Raw genomic sequence first — 23,434 nt, forward strand, 5'->3', positions numbered from 1 at the left:
TCAGAGACATTCATGAGCTTCTCCAAGGTTACAGGGCTAGACAGTGTCAGAGCCAACACTCAACCCATCTGGGTCTAACCCCAAAACTACACAGTTTCAACCAAAGTCCTTCTCACCAAACCATGAGGAAGAGCTTGGCAAAGGCAGCCCCGTGGCCAAGTTCCCTCCTTATCAGCAAGTTCTGGGCCACTCCCCCACGGCGCATACACAGCCTGCCCAGCCACCTCCTTATCTACACACCTCGGCTCAAGGTTGCCTTTCCCCAGCTGGGCTCTCCCCTAGCCCAGCCTTCCCTGTTGGCTGTTGTTCTGCAGAAGCCGTGGGCTCCCTGAGGACTGTCCTCTGAGCCCTGGATGCTCCGCCAGGGACGCGGGACACAGTAGGGCTCAGCGGATGGTTGTGAGTGAAAGGACAGGCGTGACACACACTGAGGAGCCCTCACACTTGACCATATGTGCAGGCGTGGGACTCGGGTCCCTTCTGGTGCTGACACCCTACGATGACCCCGACCCTGAGGTAAGGGAGTGTGCAGCAACCCTCAGACCAGAAAGAAACCCCAGCGGTGGGGTGGGGGTGCTAAGAAAGAAGAGGCGGCAAGCACAGAGAGTACACGGGGGAGAGGCTTGGAAGGGGCATCTCCCCATTTAGCCCCTGATGGTGACAGCAGAAAAGAACCAAGCGAACAGTGGCAGTGGGAGCGGGGCGCAGCAGGAAACCTTCAGATCCCACCTGACCTTCTTAAAAGGCCACCAAGGATCTGCTGCAGTGGGCCCCACCCATGTGACGAGGGGATGCCACCTTCCCTGACCACTGCCTGACGTTGGCTGGTGCCCCTACCCTGCACCCACCGTTGCCCTCCCACGGGACCCCTCTGTCTTTGACTTGGGCTGGTCTAGTGCCTTGGGAATGTTTCTGTGAATGGTGCCAGTTTTAGGCTGTGCTCAGGTGATCTGGAAGGAAGGGTGTGTGGTCCACAGGGGTCATAACCATGACCCATAACCTGAGAGTCTCCTTCCTCCACCGCCTCCTAAGGACGGACGTCCTTGGAGAGGTCACGGACTGTTCCAGAGAGGGTGCTCCTGGAGCGTCTCCTGCTACCAGACAGTGGGTCACAGGCTCCCAGCTGATGGGTCATCCAGGACTCAGATGCCAGTCACGTGGGGATGGCCAGGACCCTTCGGGGATGCAGAGGATGGGGGCTAAGAAAGGGGCCCCAGCGGCGTGGGGATGGAGGGATGGAGAAGGGGGAGGACGTCATCCTACCACCATCCTGACCCTGCCCACGTGCCCCCAAACACATGTGCAGGGACCAACACAGCCCCAGACACAGGGGCATCCACACGCACATGCCCACAGGCACGAGTATGTCCCTGTTGACACCCTCCCAGCACACACGCCTGCACCCATGTCTACACACACGTTCACGTGTCACCATACAAGACATATCTGCACAGGAGGAAGGACCACATGCCCCTGAGATGGCTCTTTCTTCCCTCTCCCACCCTCTCTCACTCCATCCCACTTCACCCAACCTGGCCATCTTCTCCACATCAGCAAACCACCCCCAAGAATCTGGTGGAAACCCCGAGGCCAGTGACCTGGTTCTCACATTCCTGAGGAGTCAGGATTTCACCTGCCGCAGGCCATTCTGCCCTCCAGAGGCCAACTGCTCCCCTAGATACGACTCCCAGCCTTCCCCCTCACACACACCACACTGTGGTCTCCTCCCACAGGCTCCCTGGACAGAAGTGCCCCCTGCTTCATCTCTTTCTCTGCTGCGCTCTCCTAGCATACCCGGCGCTTCAGCTCTGGTGACAACTTCCAGAGACCCGAGCCTGCCCTTGGAGAGCTGGGCCAATAGGGAGCGAGATGCAAAAAATGCATACTCAGGGGTTTGGCCCCAACCTAGGTCACCTAATAGTCAACGATGAAGCCTCAAACTGAGTCCTGACCCGCATCACAGTCAAGCCCTGACCGTGGCCCAGCCACAGAGGGAGCCTTGACTCTAGTTAGAGACTGTCCGTCAAACCTGGGTGATAGCCTAGGCCTGGCCCCGACTCCAGCCAGGGGCCTGACCCGAAGCCGAAAATGAGTGCTTATAAGTCTTGAGCTTGGCCACAGACTGAATGCTGATCCTGACTCCAAAAATGAACACCTATCCTGGTCACAGCCTGAGCCAATATCCTAAGTCCAGACTAAACCATCTATAAACTGAGCCCTATTCCAAACCCTAGACAACCCCGACCCTGACCCCAGACTGAAGCTTTGTCCTTGTCTGAGCTTGAGCCCTGATCTTGACCCCAGGCTGCGCCCTCACCCTCTCCCAGAATGAACCTTTACCCCCTACGGCCTGAGCCCTGACCCTGACCAAAGCCTGGCCCTTCGCCCTAAGCCAATGCTCTCAGAAAAGGCTGCCTTTATTCACAGGAGGAACGGTCCTCCCCTCTCCCAAGGACAGAAACCCCAGCTGAAGCCTAGGAGGACCTGGAGAACTTTCCACAGGATCCACACGACGGCTTCCGCTCCGTGGCTGGAGGGCAGGGCCTATCATTCCCATTTGACAGGTGAGGAGACGGATTCTTGGGGGGGATAACTTGTTCCATGTGGGTCCAAGGATAGAACTGGAACCAAAGGCAGAAGCTATACGGAGACAGATTTCAGAAACAACTTCCCCAAAGTCTGGGCTGGCAAGGACGGGGCGAGCTGCGTGTGGAGCGGGAGCTCCGTGTCACTGGAGATGTGCCAGCAGAGGTGGATGGCTTGTTGGCTGGTGCTACCGAGAGGCCTACAGGAAGCGGCAGGGAGAGGCCCATGGCCTCAGAGGGCCTGCCAGCCCACCAGCCTACGAGCCCCAAGATCTTACGGGGGCTTCACTCCTCGTTCAGGTGCCCTGAGCTCTTACCCCCAACCTAGTAGCCCCCTCGATACAGCCCGGACGGCCAGACCTGGAAGGCCCCAGAGTCTCCCATCTGATGAGGGAGAGACCCAGCCCAGCCAGGTGGGACCAGATCCCACCCTCCCCTGCTCAGGCTCCTCTCACTGCCCCTCCATTGTCTGGACCAGGCCTGAATGGGAGATGAGGCCCACCTTGCCAAGCTGGCATTGGGCACTGTCACTCTGGGGGCAGTGCCAGGCTGTCTGTCCCAGTGTGAGTTCCCACTCCGCCCTAGGCTCAGAAATACAGAGCCAGGACTAGGGAGGACAGACCTTGGGCACCAAGATCCAGAGAGGCTAAGTGGCCTGCCTTGGGTGGCACAGCCAGGCAGGGGCATATCAGGATGAGAACCCCAGACCCTGGCACCTGCCCCACTCACACGGCCCCACAGCTGCCCCAGGAGGGCAGGAGGATGGTGGGGGGACTTGGTGCCAGGCAGCAGAGGCTGGGGTGGGGGGCTGGATGGCCCCTCGTGCCGCCACCCCCCAAGCCCCCGGGCCGCCCAGCTGCCGGCACATCCGCCCAGGCCCAGACATCAATCCACACCAGGCCCTTGCTCCCTCTTTCTTCTCTGCCCTCCTCTTCCCTCCCCAACTCGCGTCTTTTTTTTTCTCCTCTCTCTCTTCCAACATGTCATTACAGTAGAAACAAAAAGCGCGGGGACAATGCGGGCATTGACGGCGGCCCCCTCCCGGCCCCCTCCCCCCACGGTGCGTGCCAGCACTCTTTCCACCCGCCCAGGGCTGGAAGCACTGCCAAAGGAGCCCTGCTAATAAACAAGAGGAACCAGATAAACCAGGAACACAATAGAGGGATTTGTTGCACTCAGAATGGTGGGAACAATGTCAACGTCGCGCGCAGCTGCTTCTAAGCCCCCACCCCACCAAGTCCTGCCAAGCAGCTCCCTCGCCCCCCAGCCCCTCTGATTTATGAAAGGTCAGAGGGCATCATGGCTAAAGGGCCCCTTCCTCGCATCCCTCTTTAACCCTTCGGACACAATGGTCCCTTCTCTGGGAGGTGGCGGGTGGGGGCGGGTGTCATGCACAGCACTTCCTGGAGCATCCTGGGGACGGCTGGTGGTGGCGCAGAGGGAGGAGAGGGCTCCAAGATGCCTTCAGGCCAGGGGCTTCATCCGGAGTGATGGCCTCATTGCAGGAGGCCTTCTTCTTGGTGACCCCCAAGGGTATGGCCAGAGCCCACAGTTGGGTCTACAAGATGGCGACCCAGGCTGATGCCTGAGCTGTGCTTTCAAGGCGAGAGAGATTCGCTGATGCCCTCATGGGTGCTGAGTCCCTCACTGGATGCTGTGGTGTGAGGATGAGCAAGACATAGTCCCTAATTTGGAGAAGCACAGGCAGCGGGTGTGTGGGAGCCCAGGGAAGTGGGCCTAATGCTGCTGGTGCTGGGCAGGTAGCAGGACGGCCAGGGGAGAGCTGTGAGGGGAGGAGATGCTTGAGCTAGGGAGGCCGCACAAGCTCAAGCAGAGGCTGGGAGTCAGACGCCCTCCTTCATCACTTCACCGCAGCTTCTTGTTAGTAAAATGAGAGTAATAATAATACTCATCTCACAGGGTACTTGGGAAGATTAAATGATACAAATAAGGTACTTAGAACCGAGCCTGGCACATGGTAAGGTTCAGTAGGTGTGGCCATTATTATTACTGTTGTTGTTGTTGTTGTGGCTGCTCACAGCCACCCTGAGCTTCATATCATGATCCCACAAAAGATGGGCAGCAGGGGCTGGGCCGCCTCTCTGCTCACACAGCTGGCATTTGCAGAGCCTGGTGTCCAGCCCAGGGCTCCATACTCCAAATGCAGGGATCTTTCCTGCCTGCTCAACTGCTGGGGATGGACGCTCAAAACTAGGAGCTGGCATTAAGGACAGAGGAGGGCCAAACGGTCTATTTGGGGGCCAATCTCGAAATCGGCTCTAGCCTGTCTTCCCTCCTAAACAAAGATCACATGGAATCCTTAATCACGTCACATTTAAGCCCAGACTGGAAGAAGGAAGACGTATAGTGAAGTCTCCTGTCAACCACCTCTTACAGGGGCCTCCTGACAACACCTTGACTGCTCCCTGCTCCCCATAAACCATCCCCACCACCCCCACTGGGGCCTGAGGCCCCTTCTGTGGGCACCAATTCTTTCTCCAACAGAGGAAAGTAGACATTCATAATATCACTAAATTCCAATCCTTTAGGAAATCCTGTTAGCTTTATTTTCAAAACACACTCAGAATGTCTACTCTGACTTCTATTCAACATTGTACTAGAAGTCCTAGCCAGTGTAATAAGGCAAGAAAATGAAATAAAAGACACACAGATTAGAAAGGAAGAAGTAACACTATGTTTTTTTTTTTTTTTGAGGAAGATCAGCTCTGAGCTAACATCTGCTGCCAATCCTCCTCTTTTTGCTGAGGAAGACTGGCCCTGAGCTAACATTACTGTCCATCTTCCTCTACTTTGTATGTGGGATGCCTACCACAGCATGGTGTGCCAGGTGGTGCCATGTCTGCACCCGGGATCCGAACCAGCGAACCCTGGGTTGCCAAAGCGGAATGTGCGCACTTAACTGCTGCACCACTGGGCTAGCCCCAAAATAACACTAACTTTATTCACAGGCAACATAATCATCTATATAGAAATTCCTAAATAATCTACAAAAAAGCTACTATAAAAAATAAGTGAGTTTAGCAAGGTTGCAAGATACAAGGTCAATATACAAAAAAAAAATCAATTCTATTTCTATGTACTAGCAAAAACAATCAGAAACTTAAAATTTTTACATATCATTTAAAATAAAGTCACAAAATATGAAATACTTAGGGATAAATGCATTACAAATGTATGACATCACGACACTGAAGAGGGTGGAGAAGAAAGGCTAAGACCTAAATAACTGTAGCGTGGCATTTTTACTAGATACTATAAAGCTAAAGACAAAAATAACCATATACAAATACTGTATGCTGGTTGGTAAATTTGTTTCTCACAAGGCATGGGCTAGCAATTCTGAGGCCACTTTACATATACGCTAAGTTTGAACAAATAGGTAGATATACAATAGATAATGAGAGCCAGGTTTCTCACTGGCAGAGAAAGAAATGACAAATAAGCAATGGGGAAAGGCTGGAATAAACCCTGTGGTGCTGGGGGTGGACCTGAATTTCCCTCTCCTTGATTGTGAGCCAGACTTACTGACTCACTCCTAACAGATAGAGGATTAAAAGGGAAAACAGTATCTTTATAGGGGAGGAACGTGGCAAACACCACCTTAACCAAGTGGTCAAGGTTGACATCTCGATCATAAGGCATATCTGTATCGTGCGACGAGAAGGGCACATCCCCTACGTAGTGTTCTTCCCCTAAATCCATGCCTTCAGTCTAATAACAAGAAAACACCAGAAAAACCCAAATGGAGGGACATCCTACAAAATGCTTGATCAGTCCTCTTCAAAAATGTCAAGGTCATGAAACACAAGGAAAGACGGAGGAACTGTCACAGATGGGAGGAGACGAGACAACTAAATGCAATATGCGGTCCTGGCTTGCATCCTGGAACAAAAAAAAGGACATTGGAGGAAGCTGGGTGAAGGATATACAGTGACTCTTTGTGTTGCCTTTACAACTCTTCTCTAAGTCTAAAATTATTTCAAACTAAAAAGTCAAAAAAAAAGTAAAAAGCCTACCACTTAATCTAGCATAAAAATACAAAATACTTAGGGATAAATTGGACAAAAGATGAAACCTATAAAAGATCGCTGAGAGAAATTAATGAAGATATAAATAAATGGAGAGATATCCACATTCAGGGATTGAAAGACTCAATGTTGGGTTGTTTTGTTGTTTTTTTTAAGATTTTATTTTTTTTTTTCCTTTTTCTCCCCAAAGCCCCACCATACATAGTTGTCTATTCTTAGTTGTGGGTCCTTCTAGTTGTGGCATGTGGGACGCTGCCTCAGCGTGGTTTGATGAGCAGTGCCATGTCCGCACCCAGCATTCGAACTGACGAAACACTGGGCCGCCTGCAGCAGAGTGCACGAACTTAACCACTCGGCCACGGGGCCAGCCCCTCAATATTGTTAACACAGCAATTCTTCCCCAAATTGCTCTGTAGATTTAACCCAATCCTAACAAAAATCTCAGCAAGGTTTTTGGGAGAAATTGACAAGCTGAGTGGAAAATGTATATGGAAATGCAAAGAATCTAGAATAGCCAAGACAATTTTGAAAAAAGACAAAGTTGGAAGAATTATACTGTCTGATCTCCAGACTTATTATAAAGGTACAATAATCAAGACAGTGCGGCATTAGTGTAAAGACAGACAGACGGAAAAACAGAGAGCCTAAGAACAGACCCGCACATATGGTCAAGAGATTGTCAACAGAGGCACAAAAGACAAGCCGACAGGGAAAGGAGAGTCTTTTCAACAAATGCTACTCAAACAATTGAATAGCCATGTGCAAAAAAATGAACCTTGACCCTTATCTCACACAATATACCCAAAAAACCAATAAATGAGTAACTCAAAATGGTTCACAGGCCTAAAATCCAGAAATCTAAAACTTCTAGGAGAAAATCTTTGGGACCTTAGTTAGGCAAAGATTTCCTAGATATAACATTAAACGCACAATCCATAAAAGAAAAAATTGATAAACTGGACTTAATCAAAATTAAAAATTTTTAGTCTTCGAAAGACATCATCAAGAGAATGAAAAGACAAGCCAAAGACCGGGAGAAAACATTTGCAAATTGTACATCTAATAAAGGACTTCGATCAGAACATATGAGGAACTCTAAAAACTCAATAATAAGAAAACAACCCTATTTTAAAAATGGGCAAGGTGGTCGGCCCCGTGGCTGAGTGGTTAAGTTGGCGCGCTCTGCTTTGGTGGCCCACGATTTCACCGGTTCAGATCCTGGGCGCAGACATGGTACCACTCATCAGGCCATGCTGAGGCAGCATCCCACATGCCAGAACTAGAAGGACCCACAACTAAAATATACAACTGTGTACTGGGAGTATTTGGGGAGAAAAAGTGAAAAAAAAAAGATTGGCAAGAGTTTTTTGCTCAGGTGCCAATCTTTAAAAAGAAAAAAAAAAAGGGCAAAAGATTTGAAGAGACACTTCACCAAAGAAGATAAACAGATGGCAAATAAGTCCACGAAAGATGTGCAGGATGATTTGTCACCGGGGAAATGCAAATTAAAACCACTGCACACGAGACACTACTACACATTTACTAGAGGGCTAAAATTTAAAGGCCTGAACAGACCAGGTGTGGTCCAGGCTGTGGAGGAGGTGGAACTCTCATGCACTGCTGGTAAGAAGGTAAAATGGTACAACCACGTTGGAAAACAGTTTGTTAGTTTCTTTTTTTTTTTCCTTTTTTCTCCCCAAAGCCCCATACGTAGCTGTGTATCCTAGTTGTAGGTCATTCTAGTTCTTCTGTGTGGGATGCCGCCACAGCATGGCTTGATGAGCAGTGTGTAGGTCTGCACCCAGGATCCGAACTGGCAAACCCCAGGCCACGGAAGCACAGTGCACAAACTTAACCACTGGGCCATGGGGCCGGCCTCTGATAGTTTCTTAAAAAGTTAAATATACACCTACCATACAACCCAGCCACTCCACTCCTAGGCATTGACCTGGTCAAAACGAAAGGATATGTCCACACGACTTGTACATCAACGCTCACAGCAGCTTTATTTGTAACAGACACAATTTGGAAACAACTCAAACATCCATCAACAGATGAATGGATAAACACATTGTGGTATACCCGTACAATGGAATATTTTTCAGTAGTAAGGAGGGTAAACTATTGATGCACACAAACGACATAGATAAATCTCAAAACAATTATGCTGAGTGAAAGAAGTCAAACCAAAAAAAAAGGGAGACTATATACCGTATGGTTCAATCTAGCCATAACTCTAGAAAATGCAAATTAATCTCCAGGGACTGAAGGCAGATCACGGGGTGCCTGGGGATGGGTAGGGGCAGAGGAATGGATAACCAAGGGGCAGGAGGAAAGTTTTGGGGGTGATGGCTATGTTCATTTTCTTGACTGTGGTGAAGGTTTCATGTGTGTATTCGGACATGTCAAAACTCACCCAAGTGCACATTTTAAATATGTGCAGTATATTGAATGTCAACTATACCTCAATAAAGCTATTAAAAAATAATAACTTTTAAACAGGAGAAATACATACAAGCAGGAACCCGCCTCCTTCTCTCTGCCGCGTGCCGCCACCCTGGCCATCGGGGCCACCCTGGCCATCGCTGCCACCACCTGTCCTCTGAATGACCTCCGCGGCCTCTCCTCCCTGGTCTCCCAGCTCCTGCCTGGCCCCTCAGGCCATTCTCAGGTCCCCCTCCCCCACTGCTCCTGTCCCTCGAAAGCCCCAGGCACACTCCCACCTTAGGGCCTGTGCCGTGGCTGCTCCCTCTGTCTGGAATGTTCTTTCCCAGACACCCATACACCTAACTGCCTGAGCAACGCAGGTCTTCTCTCAGCGTCACCTTCTCCGTGAGGCCTGCCTCAAGCACTCACAACTGTGAGCCACTCCCTTTCTCCTCCTGACACCCACTTCCTGCTCCACTTCCCCCCATATCGCACCATAAACAATTAACTTATTTTGGGTTTAGTTTGTTTCCGTTGACTGGAACTTGTGTTTTTGTCAGAGCTCACTGATATAGTCTGAGGGCCCACCGTAGGTGCTCAATAAGTGTTTGCTAAAGGGGTGTTTCATGTGTTCCAGACGCTGTGCTAAGCACTACTCCTGGATCCCATTAACCCCTGGGAGGGGCGCTGTAATTCTGCCCACTTTACAGATGGGGAAACTGAGGTGCAGAGAGGTTAAGCATGCCCAAGCTTACTCCAGAACCTTGCTCTTAACCTGTGTGCTGTGCCATCTCCTCTCCAGAGCTTGGGTCCCCTGGTGACAACTTCTGGTCACACCTGGTATCTGCAACCCGATGCCTCCCAGTGGTCTGGACCCCAGGCCCCGCCCCACCCCCATTCCAGGAGCTGACCGACATCTCACACGACAACAGGAAGAATAACCTTCTTGCTTTCCTCTGGGGTGCTCTCTGCCTGGGTCCAAAAGGGATGTGAGGGAGATCAGAAGGGTCCATAAAATATAAATGGCTTCGTTAGAAATGGGGCAGGGGAGTCAAGGTGGGTGGGGTCGGGAGATGAAGGGGAATGTGGGCAGGGCCCTAAAGGGCAGTGGGCAACATGCAGACCCCAGTGCCTCTGAGTGGGGCTCAAGTCCTGCTGACGGGTCACAGGGCAGCCAACAGTCCGCACTTCAGCGTCCTTGGGACAGAAACCACCACAGCTCCAACCAGTTTAGTTCCCGCTGCCCTCTCTCAGGCACGGGTTTCTTCACCGTGCATGACTCAGCAATTATTTAGGGGGCCTGCCGCAGGCACAGCAAGGCACAGTGGGGCCCAAGGACCTGTGCCCGGCCCCCAGAGGCCCAGAGGCATTGCTCCTGCCTCCTCCTGCAGACGTGGAAGGGGGTCTTGGCGGCAAGGGGGCTGCTCCACGGTTTGAGCCCAGCCTGACCAGATTCTCCAGGTCCCTCCGAGCTCCTGTTCTTCTAGGCTGCCCTCAGCCACGGCCCCTGCAGCTCCCCCACCTCCTCTGAGAGGGCCCTTCCTTCTTCTGGCTCATCTTCACACGTCAGGACTCTTGTCCCTAAACATCGCACCCTGCAGGTGAGTGCCCCCTCCTGCCTGCCGGCCTCCCCCAGCTGCCCACCCGGCCAGCCCCTCAGGGTCTGCCCTGTCACCCAGCCTGCCCTGCCTCTGCCCTCTGCCCTCTCAGGAGGTACCCCTACCCTGGCACCGTCCTGGGTGGGTGCTGACAGGAGACCCAGTGACCAAGAGGCAGAGGGCCTGCCAGACACATAGTCCCTGCTGTCCAGGTGCTGGCGCTGCTCCCGCAGGCTCCTGGGGCACCAGCACGGTGTGCTGGGCCTCCAGTCGGGAGCCAGGTCCACGTTGCCACTCTGTGCTCACCCCTGGTGGCCTCAGGCACATCCCTTGCCCTCTTTGGACCTCTTGGATTTATTCACTGAAAAATGGAGCGCTTGCAAGTAGTAATATCCAAGTTCCTTCCAGGTTTCTGGAGCCTACGGCTTCCCAGAACATCTAGAAGACAGGAGCAGGATGCACGCTGAGAGCTCCAACGGGGATCCCAAGTCAGCCCACTCCCTCTCCAAAGCGCCTTCTAGTCAGGGTGTCATTTTAATTTCAGTTCTGCGAGGTGAGGATGAAGGACCCCAGGATGCCCGCGGTGCGGAAGAGGAAGCTGGAGCTCAGAGAGGTGGCGGGCCTCCCCAGGACCACAGCATAAACAGAAGTGATAGAGCTGGGACCACAGCGGCTGACTCAAGCCTGCTCTGTCCGTTGCCCTCCACTGCCTCTGCCCCGAGCCAGGCCCTTCCTGGGGGCTCCGTGTGGGTGGGACATATCGGGGGTGATAGATCAAGCAGGATGGAAAGGTTGTTCCTTGCTCCCCTAGTTGGCCCTGCCCCAGAGCTAAGTTGACCCCCCAAGTTGGGACTGGAGTGAGAGGGTGTCAGCTCCCAGTGGACAAGGACAGATCGGGCTTCTCTCCTCTACTCACAACATGTGCTACGGTGCCTGTCCTGGAGCATGGTTTGTGCTCAGTAAATAGCTGCTGAGTGACCGGCTGGAGGAGGATGGCCCTCGCCATGGGATGGGGATCTATGGTCAGTGTTCCAAGATCGCTCTGACCCTCTGACCCCACAAATAATCCCAGGGTCCCTTGGGCACGTGCACAGCCGCCCACATGCCTGCTCACGTCCCTCTCTGACCGGCTCGCTACCCTCCCTGGACACCAGCTGTCCCTCTAGGCTGGCACTTCAGCACAGTGGAAGGCAGGACAAACTTTTGTAAAGAACCAATCCTTTGTGGACCAATACTTTTGTAAAATACAATAAAATGGATTACTAAAAACTGATCACACTCTTGGAAATTGCAGCTATGTCCAATTGTTCCACGAGTTTCTAAAGTCTGTGCCTACCTAAGTCCTGTACTTACCTAAATCCTGACCTTATCACTTTGGGAGTGTGCCAGTGCGTAGCCCTCACTTGGAGGGGGGCTGCTCCAGATTTCTTCATTTCAGGTGCTGGTATCACCCCTCCTATCCCCACTCTGCCTAACAACCCCTCACCCCACCACTTACACAGACCAATTAGTCACTAACTTCCTTCTATCCTAGGGTCTCATTGGTGGGACCCCTCCTCTCCAGCTCCCCAGGCCAGGACCCTGCTCTCCCACGTCTAGTCTTGTCCCCTAACCCCTGGCCACAGTGAGCTTGCAAATGCTCTGTAGTGCCCCATGGCCCTAAAACCCTTCATAGTTTTCAGTTGGCACAATCTGGCCTTGCAGACTCCCCATCCTCGACTCTTCCTCCATCCTCCAGTGTGCACACGCACGGTGTCAGGACCGCCTCCTGCGGGGAACGTGCTCATCCCAACTCCTTTTCACCAGCTAGGTCCTCCCCACGTGCTGCCCCAGCTTCCCCTCCCTCAGAATCCTTCCTCAAAGCCCCTTCCTGCTGCCGTCCTCCAGGCTCTAGGAGGCCCTCTCCCAGCCACTCATGTAGAAGTCGGAGCCCCACCTGGCACCACATAGTTCTGCACATTAACGTCACCTCATAGATCTTATAAGCGGCTGCTCAGAAATCCTTGCATTCTGCACAGCACAAGGCCCTGCAGACAGTGGATGCCCACTCACAGCAACCTGTTATTTTTACTGCAATCGAATCACAGTAACTTTTCGCCTCTAATCACAGAAACTCTACGAACCTTTCATCAAATACGGAAATTTGCAACATTAAGGGACTCGCCCAAGGCCACACACCCAGTGAGCATCAGGATCAGGATTCCAACTCGGTTCTGTCGGCCTCTGGAGTTCAAACGTTTAAATATCTACACCGTATATTCATTTGCTGATGGGAAAGGGATATCAGGAAAACACAGATGATCAGGGCTTGTAACCTTATGACCTGACAGGCTACCTTTAGGCCAAAAAGCATTACAAATGATGAGAAAGTGGATTTTATAAGGCTAAAACCTAAAAATAATAAAGACATAAAAACATAAATATTTATGCACCAAATAACATAGTGTCAACACCCATAAGGCAGAAACTATAGGAGATTCAAGGAGAAATTGAAGCACGTTGGGAACACGAGACTTGAACTCACTTCTCTCAGACCCTGACGGACCAAGTGAGCAAAAGTAAGAATCTAGAGGAGTTTGCTGACCGTGGAGCTGATGTCACCCCAAACACACAGATCTACACATGGCTCACATGCACCCCACCCTCCACTTGGAGACAATCTCGCTGCCGTGCGTCTAACAGCTCAGACACAGACACATTCAGATGCACACACAGCTGCACACACGTAGGGATAAAAGTGTGGAAACATTTACACTGAACTGTGACCACTCTCTGGACTATGGGATTAGGGGTGAATATTGCTTTCTTCTTTTTGTGTCTCTATATTTTCTAATTTGTCGACAATGAAGACCTATCGCTTCTGTGTTTTCTGACGTCCTTTTTAAGTGCAGGGTGCATAGGATCTGGTTAGTTGAGGATCACACAATGCAGATTTTGGTTAAGGGCAGCCCGCCCCCCCCCTCCCCCCCCCGTCTCTCTCTCCACCAGGGCAGGTGTGAGGACGGAGGGAGGAGACACCTCACAGAAAGTGCCGGGCCCGCAGGGAGCACGCGGGGGCTGCAGCTGTGCTACGCCCACCTGTTCCCAGCCTCTCTTACTGCAGCCACTGCCCAATTAGTTCTCCAATCTCTCCTCCCCTCTCCCCGCCTTGGCCCTGTCCCAGCGCAGGTCCTCGTCATCTTTCGCCAAGATTAACGTTTGGCCTCTTGACTGGCCTCCCTGCCTCCAGTCTCTCCCAGCACCTCCCTCCTCTCCCTGCTGGCCATGCTTCTCCCATGATGCTTTGAGAATGAACTTTAAAATAAAAAAGTTTGACCATGTCACCATTCCCATCTCCTTCTTAACATTTCGCCATGGCTCCCTATCACCCTTAAGATAAAGTCCCCTGCCAACCTTTCTAGTGTCACTCTGGCCTCTCTCCTGTTCTCCATACCATAAGTCCAAAATAGCATTCCAAACATCTTACACTTCTCCCAAATTCCCCATATGCTTTCCTTTCTCTGGACCTTTGCTCATGCATCTCCTCCCTCAGTTACCGTTAACCTACTTCTCTCTCTGTTCAAATCCTTCTCTCTTTAAGGTTTGACCCAAATATCACCTAGACTGGGAAGCCCTCCTTGATTGCCCCAGGCTCAGCCCCCTTTGCTGAGCACCCTCAGTCCCTGGTGCACAGGTTCACTTCATAAGACCCTTGTATGTGCCAGACTAACCCCACATCATATCAACATATTAAAAGGTACCTCTATCACATACTAAATATAATAGTTTGGCTATAAACAGGTTGTAAAGGACTTTTGTGATTTTTCATTTGAAATTTTGATTAATTTCTATTTTGCTGTTTTCATCACACACTTTGAAGCTCGTGCTTTTTCTTTGGTTCTCAAACATTTTTGTGGGCCAATAAAAAGCCTCTAGGCCCTGAGTGCCCCCTGCCAAAGTTAAGAAGACCGCCCCCCAGAGCTGTCTCCACCCAGTGCTGGCCACTGTTGGGAGGTGTGAATTAGGTGTGTGTCCACCTACCTCCTCCACGGGACCATGGACCTCAAGGTTGAGGGCAGTACCTGATTCCTCTCTGTGTCCCTGGTGGCCAGCAGACAGCCAGCATGGGGCAGGTGCTCAGGTGCTCCATTGTCCATGGAACGAATAAATTCATGAATTCCCCCCAAAATGTATCTTTGCCTCTCTGAATCTGATACAATGCAACTCATATTCATTTCTGTATCTGTGAACTGTCTGTAAAATATTTCTATAATTTACACTGTTCTCTTCAAAGATCTCTGTTCATGTCACGTTGTTTGAGCGTCCTGCGTATATGAGAGCCTACTATGTGCTCATGTGTTACCTCTCCTGAGCTCATGGCAACTCCATGAAATAGGTCCGTTTACCCCTGTTTGACAGGTAAGGAAACTGAGGCTCAGACAGAGAACCAGCTTGCAAGCAAGAGGTTGTGGAGGGAGGCAGTGAACTGGGGACTGTCTGACTCCCAGTCCTTCTCTGACCTCCTCCCGCCCCCCTCGCTGGCTGCAGGGCCCACTGCCAGCCGTCTCTCCTCACTTGCCTCCCGTCCATTGCTCTGCTTCAGGCAGGACGCAGACCTCGCCTCCACCCGCACGCTTCATGCTGCCGGCAGCAGGGTTGCCTCAGTGTCATCACCCCATTCAATCTCATAAACGTTTGCTGAGTACCTACTATATGCAGAGCACTATGCTGAGAACTAGAGCTAAAAGAATGAATGCCAAGGTCACCAGCTATGAGCTCCTCAAGGGCAGGGACCCAGCATAGAGCAGAGAGACAGCAGGACCGCGTCAGCCCACCCTTCACGTTGAGGACGTTGGAGAATGTCCCATTCTAACACCCGCCACACCTCCCAAGCTGGGCAGAGCCCTGGGCTGTCCCACCTCTCACCATGTTGAGTCTGTTCCTCTGGGGGGGGGCCTCCAGCAGCCTCTGGGCTGGGGGCACTAGCCACCCTAGACCCCTATAAGGGGTTAGTAGAGAAACACAGGGACAGGCCTGGCCCACCTGCCGTCCTCCTCCAGGGTCTCTAGGCCAGAGGGCCAGCATGTTCATGAGAGATCCCAAGGTGACCCTCCTGATAACCCCCCAAATACAGAGCACTTTACAGTTTCCAAAGGCTCCATCTCTTTCCTTTCCATTGATCCTGTCCCCATCCCGGGCAGGGGTAAGGAATTATCCAGGTCCACTTGGCTCCCAGAGGCAGAGTTCAGGCTGGGACCCAGGAGTCCAGGCTCCAGCCTGATGTAGAGGGGCCTGCAAGCTCTGTTCATCCCTCAGTACCTCGGAAAGGCCTACCTCTTCTCCAGACCTCAGTTCTCCTTCTGTGCCGTGAGGGGCCGCGGCTGGACAGCCACTAAGATCCCTCAGGCTTCGACATGCCCAGAGTTTACCTGGTGAGGAAGGCTGGGGGAGGAAACTGAGGCCTGGAGCTTTCCAGAGGCCCCGCAGTGGCTGCTCACTCTGTCCCCGCACCATGCTGTCAGGGGGAAAGGCACCGAGTGCCAGCAGGACCAGCAGGATGAGTCACCAGGTGTGGAAAGAATGCTGGCACAGGGGAGGCTTGGGGGCCAGCGAATCACCTCCACTGAAACCACAGCCGAGGAGCAACGAGGAGATTCCTAAGATTCCCCCAGGAGGGCACCAGCTGCCAGGCACAGATTCAGACAGTCAAATGGTGCACCGCTGCCTGTTAGCCCAAGGGCATGGAAGCTGCCCAGACCTCCAATAATAATAATAATAATCACAATAATAATAACAAGAGCGCTCAGCGGTTTGCCATTGTGTCAGGTCCTTTACACCTGTTCCCTTCTCTCGCCTCGCAACAAAGCTGCCAGGGGAGTGTATGATGGCTCCATTTTACAGAAAAGGCTCTGGGCTCAGCGAGGCAGGAGCTCTGCCCCAGCTCACGCAGGCAGAAAGCAGGCGCCCTGCTCTGACAGGCCCCGAAGCCCCATCCTCTGCACCCGCCGGGGGCTCTAGTTCTCTCTGCCCCGCGTAGTCGAGGCAGGTTTCGGCTCAGTGGCCTGGGAGGCCTTCGGCGGGGCAGAGTTAGGGCACTGGGCTGAGAGGTAGAAGGCCCTGGGGCAGGCGGGTGCCCACTCGGGCCTCAGCCTGCACAGCCACAAACCAAGAGTTTGACCCGGAGCTTCGCCAAGGCCCTTCCTTAGGCCGCGACCTTCAAGATATCTCTGGAGGCCTGCAGGACCTCACCCACAGGCCGCAGCTGAGGGTGACACAGATCGGGGAGGCTGAGGCCCTGTGGCGGCTGACGTACCCCAGTGCCCACCGTGTTCAGGCAGCTGAAGGTGCCTGCAGTCCCCAGGCAGGAACGTGGCTGAGCTGGACCTGAGTTAGGCCACTGGACTCTGAGTCAGAGAGTACACCTGGGGAGTCCAAGCTGGCACTCCACAGTGCCAGCCTCAGGCCTGTTTCCACAGGGAACACCAAGGACCTCCAGGCAAAGATGGGAGCAGACAGGGGCACCCAGGAGAGCAGGCCTGTTGGCTGGCCCTGACAAGCCCACAGCCTGGGCTGGGCTCCAGGTCTCAGGGGAGACAGTCACACGGGGATGGAGGGTGCAGACATCCTAGGAAAGTGGGTAGACAGAGGGGGAGACCCTTGGTGAAGGAATGACAGGAGGGGGTCTCCATCCTGAGTGGGGACAGGGGTACATCTGTGATGAAAAGCAGGACTCTCGTCTTAGGGCCGTGGGCCCACCCGCCAGGGCAGGCTCTTGTTAGCAGCCGGACCCTGATGCCCTTCCTTTGACATCTCTGCCTCAAGCCTCTCAACTCCCCCTCAGCCCCCAACTCTCACTCTCTCTCTCTCTCTCTCTCTCTCTCTCTCTCTCTGTCTCTCTCTCTGTCTCTCTCTCTCTCTCTCTCTCTCTCGCATTCCTCTGGGAGCTGATCAGGGCTTGAATGACACCCCAGATGACTCTTTGCTATTAATTCCCACACACAGAATGGGCCCCTTGTTCTCCTCTCCCGGAGGAATAGCCGTGGCCAAAGCCATCCCAAGAGTTCCTGACTTAACCCTTCTCCTGGCTGCTCCTCTGCGCGTCCCCACACCCAGGGCCATGGGGCCTGCAGGGCGTGGGCACAGAGAGAGAGTCTAGGAAAAACAGGGGCTCTTCCAGCCCAGACGGAGCTCCTGGAATGAAGTCCCCAGGGTGGTACAGCAGGACCACCCCACCTTCCCGGGAAGCCTGACCCTGGCTCCTCACCTGAAGCTCTCGGCCAGGCCTTGGCAGCCAGAAGCCCTCTCCACCGGAATGTGGGCGACCCAGGGTCACCAGCCTCCCTGGGGCCAGCCTGACGTCTCTGGCCCCCAGGGAGGCTCCTACAAGGGGAGGCTGGGAGCTCAGGCCCTTGGCCCCGCCCTGGCCCTGAGAGGGTTAACAGGACTGGAGGCCCGACACCACCTGTCTGGGCAGGTCACTGAGGAGAGACAAGAGTTGCCCATGGCCTCTTTTTTTTGAGGAAGATTAGCCCTGAGCTAACATCTGCTGCCAATCCTCCTCTTTTTGCTGAGGAAGACTGACCCTGAGCTAATATCCGTGCCCATCTTCCTCTACTTTATATGTGGGACGCCTACCACAGCATGGCTTGCCAAGTGGAGCCACGTCCATACCTGGGATCCGAACCTGTGAACTTCGGGCTGCCGAAGCAGAACATGCACGCTTAACTGCTACACCACCGGGCTGGCCCCCTACCCATGGCCTCTTTTGATCCTCTGAGCCTGGAGGACAAAGGAGGAACTGGTCTGTTGAGTGAAAGCCCACCATCCCCTCATTCTCTGTCCCAGCCCACCTTCACCCCTGCCAGCTTAGACACTGAGAGTGGGAAGAGCTTCAGAGGCCTCAAGGCCAGTCCCTCACTGCTCAGATAGGGCAACTGAGGCCCAGAGCAGGAGAGCATGGCCCCTGTCCCTCTGGAAGTCGGTGGAAGAGTCCCAGGTCCCTGGCTTCTGGACCAAGACAATTTCTCCTTCCCCTTCCCCCTCCACTTCCACTTTCCACCTTCTGCCTGCTTTGTCCCAATTCTGCAGGGCTGCTGTGTGACCTTGAGCAAATCATCTTGGCTCTCTGGGTGCTGGAGAGCTCATGCATGAAGGAGACACAAACACCTGCTCTACCATCAATATCCCGACAACCTTTGCCTCTTGCCCTGGGATAAGGTACAAATCCTTCTGTCTGTGACTCAGTGAGGACCGTCCAGGGAGGCTTGAACCCATCCTCCCACCTTATGTCCTGCCTGTGCCCCCAGACACAGTGGCCCCCAAGACACAGTGCCCTCCAAGACACTGTGTGGGGGAAGGGCCTCAAAGGCAAGAACAATTAAGCTGGAAATAAGAAGAGGGAGATGAGGTGCTGGGCACAGGACTGAGGGGGCAGCAGGGTGACCAGGGCATGGTGGAGGGCCGGGCAAGGTGGCCTGGGGAGAAGCTGGCTGGAAACCTGAGCTGGAGCCAGGCGGGGAGGGCCTTGCCAGTCAGGAGAGGAGGCACAGCGCGCTCAGCCCCAAGAGCCACTCTGCAATCGTTTGCACAAATCTTGGTTTCTCTAAGTTGTCGCCTCTCCCCATCTCTCTCATTTTCCCAGGACTCTCCACCCCCTGGCAGCCTCCTCACATTTCCAGGTAGACAGGGGCAGGGCGGGTGAGGGATGGCCAGGGGCGAGGGGCAGGGACAGAGTGAGAGAAATTCGTGGAGAGAGAGACCAAGAGAGATGGAGACCTTGAGGGCAGAGCCAGGGGCTGGAGAGAGAGGGAGAGCAAGGACAGAGAGATGACAGCCGGCCAGGGGCAGAGAGGTCCAGAAGGGGAAGGACACTGAGAGACAGAAACAACCAACTGTGGGGTCAAAATTATGAAGCCTCCCAGAGAGAGGGGGCTGTGGACAGAAAGAGGAGAAAGCGGGAGCCATGGCGAGAGAGAAGGAAGTCAAGGCAGAGAGAGTGTAAAACAAGGCCGTGGACAAGGGGGCTGCGACGGAAGAGGAGAAGCAGGGAGAAGGCAGAGCCAGGAGGAAGAGGAGGGAGAGGGGAAAGGAGGAAAGGGACAGCCCTGGCTGCGCGGCTCAGGGCCCCTCCCAGGCTCCTCTGCGTTTCTGGCAGGTCTGTGCAGCCACACAGGGCCCCCGCTCCCTGTGCACCTACTGTGCTCCAGCGCCCTTGCCTTCGGAGGCCAGGAGCACTTGCCTGCTCAGGATGCAGCAGTGAGGAAGGCATACGGAAGCCAGGGGAATGGCCTGCCCCAGAGGCAGGAACTGAGGCCGGGGAGGGGCCTTAGAGACCATCTCTTCCAATAGTTCCCCTACGTGATGCATCATAATCACGGTGGAGCTTTTAAAAAAGAGATTCTCACCCAAAGCTACAGCGCAGACGAGGCCTGGGAATCAGTGTTTATAGCCGGCTCCCCAGTGAACTTGCAGCAATGCCAGGTTTGGGCTACAGTGACAGATGAAGAGAATGCTAGTGGCCAGAGCGGGGCTGTGCCCATCCAAGGTCACAGAGCCTTCCAGGCCCCAGCCCAGGGCTGCCGGGGGGGTGCACACAGGGCCAGGCACACAGGAAGGGCCTAAGAGGGCAGTGCCCTAGCCCTTTCCCTCTGTCCGTCTAGCCAAGGGTCCAGGCCCAGCTCTCTGGGGCTGCCAGGGCAGTTGCCATCCTGCGGCCCAGAAATCAAATGGGGGAGAGGAAGGCCTCGGGCCAAAATGGGATTTCTGTCCCCCATTTCCCTGCCCCCGTCCCCCAAGTGCCAAGGCCTGCGGCTGCAAGCTCTAGCCAGAGATGGGGGTGGAGGGGAGCATGGGGAGGGGGAAGACCCGAGTGCTTCCTGTCCCCCCCTTTACCTCGGCCTCCTTGGGCTCAGGGCTGGGTCCCCGGGGGCGGTAATGTCTGAAGCTGACAGATCTGCCCTGTCCTTCCTGCCCGCTGGGGGGAGGGGTGGAGCCGGCTGGGAATCTGGCTCACAGCCTCCATCCCCTCCCCCACTTTGCTAGGTCTTCAGGGGCTTGGTGTCCCACTAAACCCAGCCTCTCCCCCAGGGGCCCCAGTTCCAGAAGCAAGAGCCCTGGACTGGGAATCAAGACGCTGCCTCCCTCATGTCCGGGGACATGACTCCTCCCTCTAACCTCACCTCCCTGCTCGCTTGCACCACCTCTCCAGGCCTCCCACCGCACCTCTCCACACCCGTCCTCCCCATGACGCTATGTTCACTCATTCAGCCATCCATTGGGCACCTCCAGGGTGCCAGGCGCTCAGCTCATCACCGAGGGTTCACGAAGCTGACATCCTTGTGGGAGGACAGACCGTGAATAACCAATCTCAGGACAAATATACAATTGTAAATTGCAGTGAGTGCTATAAAGGAAAAGGCCAGGGTGCTGTCAGAGAGAATCACTGATTCTGGAGGACCCGGGAGCTCTCTCTGTAGACGTGACCTTTAGGCTGAGCCCAAAGGAGGAGCCAACAAGGTGACGGCAGCAGAGCATTTGACGGACAGAGCACGTGTGGAGGCTCGAGGCCTGAGTGGAAGGAGGTGGAGGGCGGCCACTCTGGCAGGCATCTCGGGATGAGAGTGGGGCTGGGTCAGGCCAGGCCAGGCTGAAGATTCGGGACTCTGATCCTGAGAGCCATGAGAAGGAATCGTTTATTTGACCCAACTGCAATCCGAAGTTCTAGCTCCCTACACACACGAGTGTCTGCCACATTGGTGCGCTTTAGAACAAATGTGTAAATGGCTGACTGAGGAGAGTGGACGCGTGGGTCCTGTCTCTCAAAGGGCTAACAGGAATGGGATGACCCAGGCCAGGGGACAGGCTCTCTGGGGAGAGAAGTGGGGCAGGGTTTTAGTGGGTTCTCTCTCTGGCCAATGAGGTTCAACAAGCACTTACTGAGCACCTGCTGTGTGCCCAATGTCCCGCCCTCAGCAGCTGCGTTGGAGAGACAAAACCAGATGTGGGCCTTTCCCTATGGAACTCTAAAACTTCTGACAGTAAATCTGAAAGAACCCCCAGAGATCTCTGTGACCAACTCTCTCATTGCACAGATGAAAGAACAAGTGAGCCCAGAGAGGGCACTGACTTCCCCAAGGTCACAGCAAGAGTTAGGACCTTGGCAGAGTAGGGAGCAGCTCCTCCCACTGCACCTGCCAAAGCAAGACTTCCACTCAGGATTCTAGCCCAAAACGGAGACACTCAAACTCTCTGACTTCTCAACCTGCCACCTGGTAGAGAGGCAAGATGCATACAAAACCCCTGTGCCTGGCAGCCTCATGGATAGAGTACAATTTCTGCTTGATTCGAAGCCCCTGGACACGCGAGCACACGCCCAGGGCTGTGCCTGGGTCCCCTGCTCTCACTGTATAAGTGCAGCTCTTCCTCCTCAAGAGGGAAGAGATTTTCCTGGTGTATTATAACCAAGACATTATTACATCCAATACGTTAGCCATCCTACCTGCATCCTACCTGTCACCTGGCAGTTGTAACGACAGAGAAGGCAATTGCTATGTCTACATTTTGTCCCAGGCACCGTGCTAAGCACTTGCTATTTCTTGTTTTGCCTTTTTTTTTTTTTCATCTTCACGACGTTCCCATGAGGCAAGTATCATTGTCCTCATGGTACAGATGAAGAAATCGAGGTGTGGGAAGATCACATAACTGGTCCACCACTGATTACTGGCGCAAGGACCAGATTTCAACCTGGTCTCTCTGGCTCCAGATCTCAGGCTCATCATCACCCAGCTGCCTTTTCAACACAAACTGACATCATCCAAGGAAAAGATGACCTTCTTGCGGGGAGGCCCCATGGAGCTCCCACGAACACTACAGTCCCACTAGATCACCCCGTTTTCACTTTCAGGGGACAGAGGTGAGCCTTGTGGGAGCAAGCGTGTGCTCATCATGCCAAACTCACACGGGCGGCCTTGGCTCTGTTCACACCCAGCCCACCCCCGCCCCTCTGCATCCATTGCCCTGGTCCTGCTAATGCCCTGGCTGACGAGTGAAACGACAGGGACTCAGGGTGGGAAGACACAGGTCCAGTCCTTGCTCTGTCACCCCCTAAACTGGGCAACCTGGACCAGCTCCTCCCCTCAGGCTGCCCAGGCGCCTTCTGGCGGTGGAAGAACCAAGGCCTCTTGTCAGCCCCGCACAGCCCACTCTGCCCAGAGATTAAAGGCAGCTCCAGCCCCTCCAGGGGCCACATCAAGGGTCCATGTGATACAGGCCACCTCGGCCCTCCCAACCCCACCTTTCCTTCCTCCACCTTCGCCCCTCTGTTCATCCTCACACGTGTCTGCACCACGACACCTAATAAGTGTGTGGGAATGGATGAATGGCTGAACCAACTCCCAGTTCGCCGACAAGCTCCCTGAAGACAAGCTGAGCACTCACCCCTTTTCATTACCCCACAGAGAGCAGAGCCTGGCTGAGGGTGGGTCCCTGGGGAACCTGGTGCAGACGACATCGCAGGAAGGTCAAGTTCCAAGACCCCAGTCAGTCGTGGCCAATCACTTCCCTTTCTGCTTTTGTTCTGAGGGACCACAATCCTACCCTTGCTCCACCAGCCTCCAGGGTTTCTGGGAGTTGATGGGAGACATCTGATGACAGTACTTGGACAGGATAAGAAGCAATGACCACTGTCAAACCCAAGGTCAACCGACAGCCACCCTTTGAGGGCAGATCCTGAGATGCTAATAACAATAGCTGCCATTTACTGAGCACTGTTATGTGCCAGGCACTGTCCTAAGTGTTT

General features: G+C 53.8%; 1 protein-coding gene across 1 annotated transcript in view; it reads right to left on the minus strand.

Annotated features, from left to right (window-relative positions):
• The window catches only part of LOC123283572 (uncharacterized), a 49,358-nt gene that overhangs the window by 18,429 nt on the left and 7,495 nt on the right, over nt 1-23,434 (minus strand). The window lies entirely within an intron of this gene.

The sequence above is a fragment of the Equus asinus genome, chromosome 4 (assembly GCF_041296235.1).
Source record: "Equus asinus isolate D_3611 breed Donkey chromosome 4, EquAss-T2T_v2, whole genome shotgun sequence".
In the NCBI taxonomy this organism is placed as follows: domain Eukaryota; kingdom Metazoa; phylum Chordata; class Mammalia; order Perissodactyla; family Equidae; genus Equus; species Equus asinus.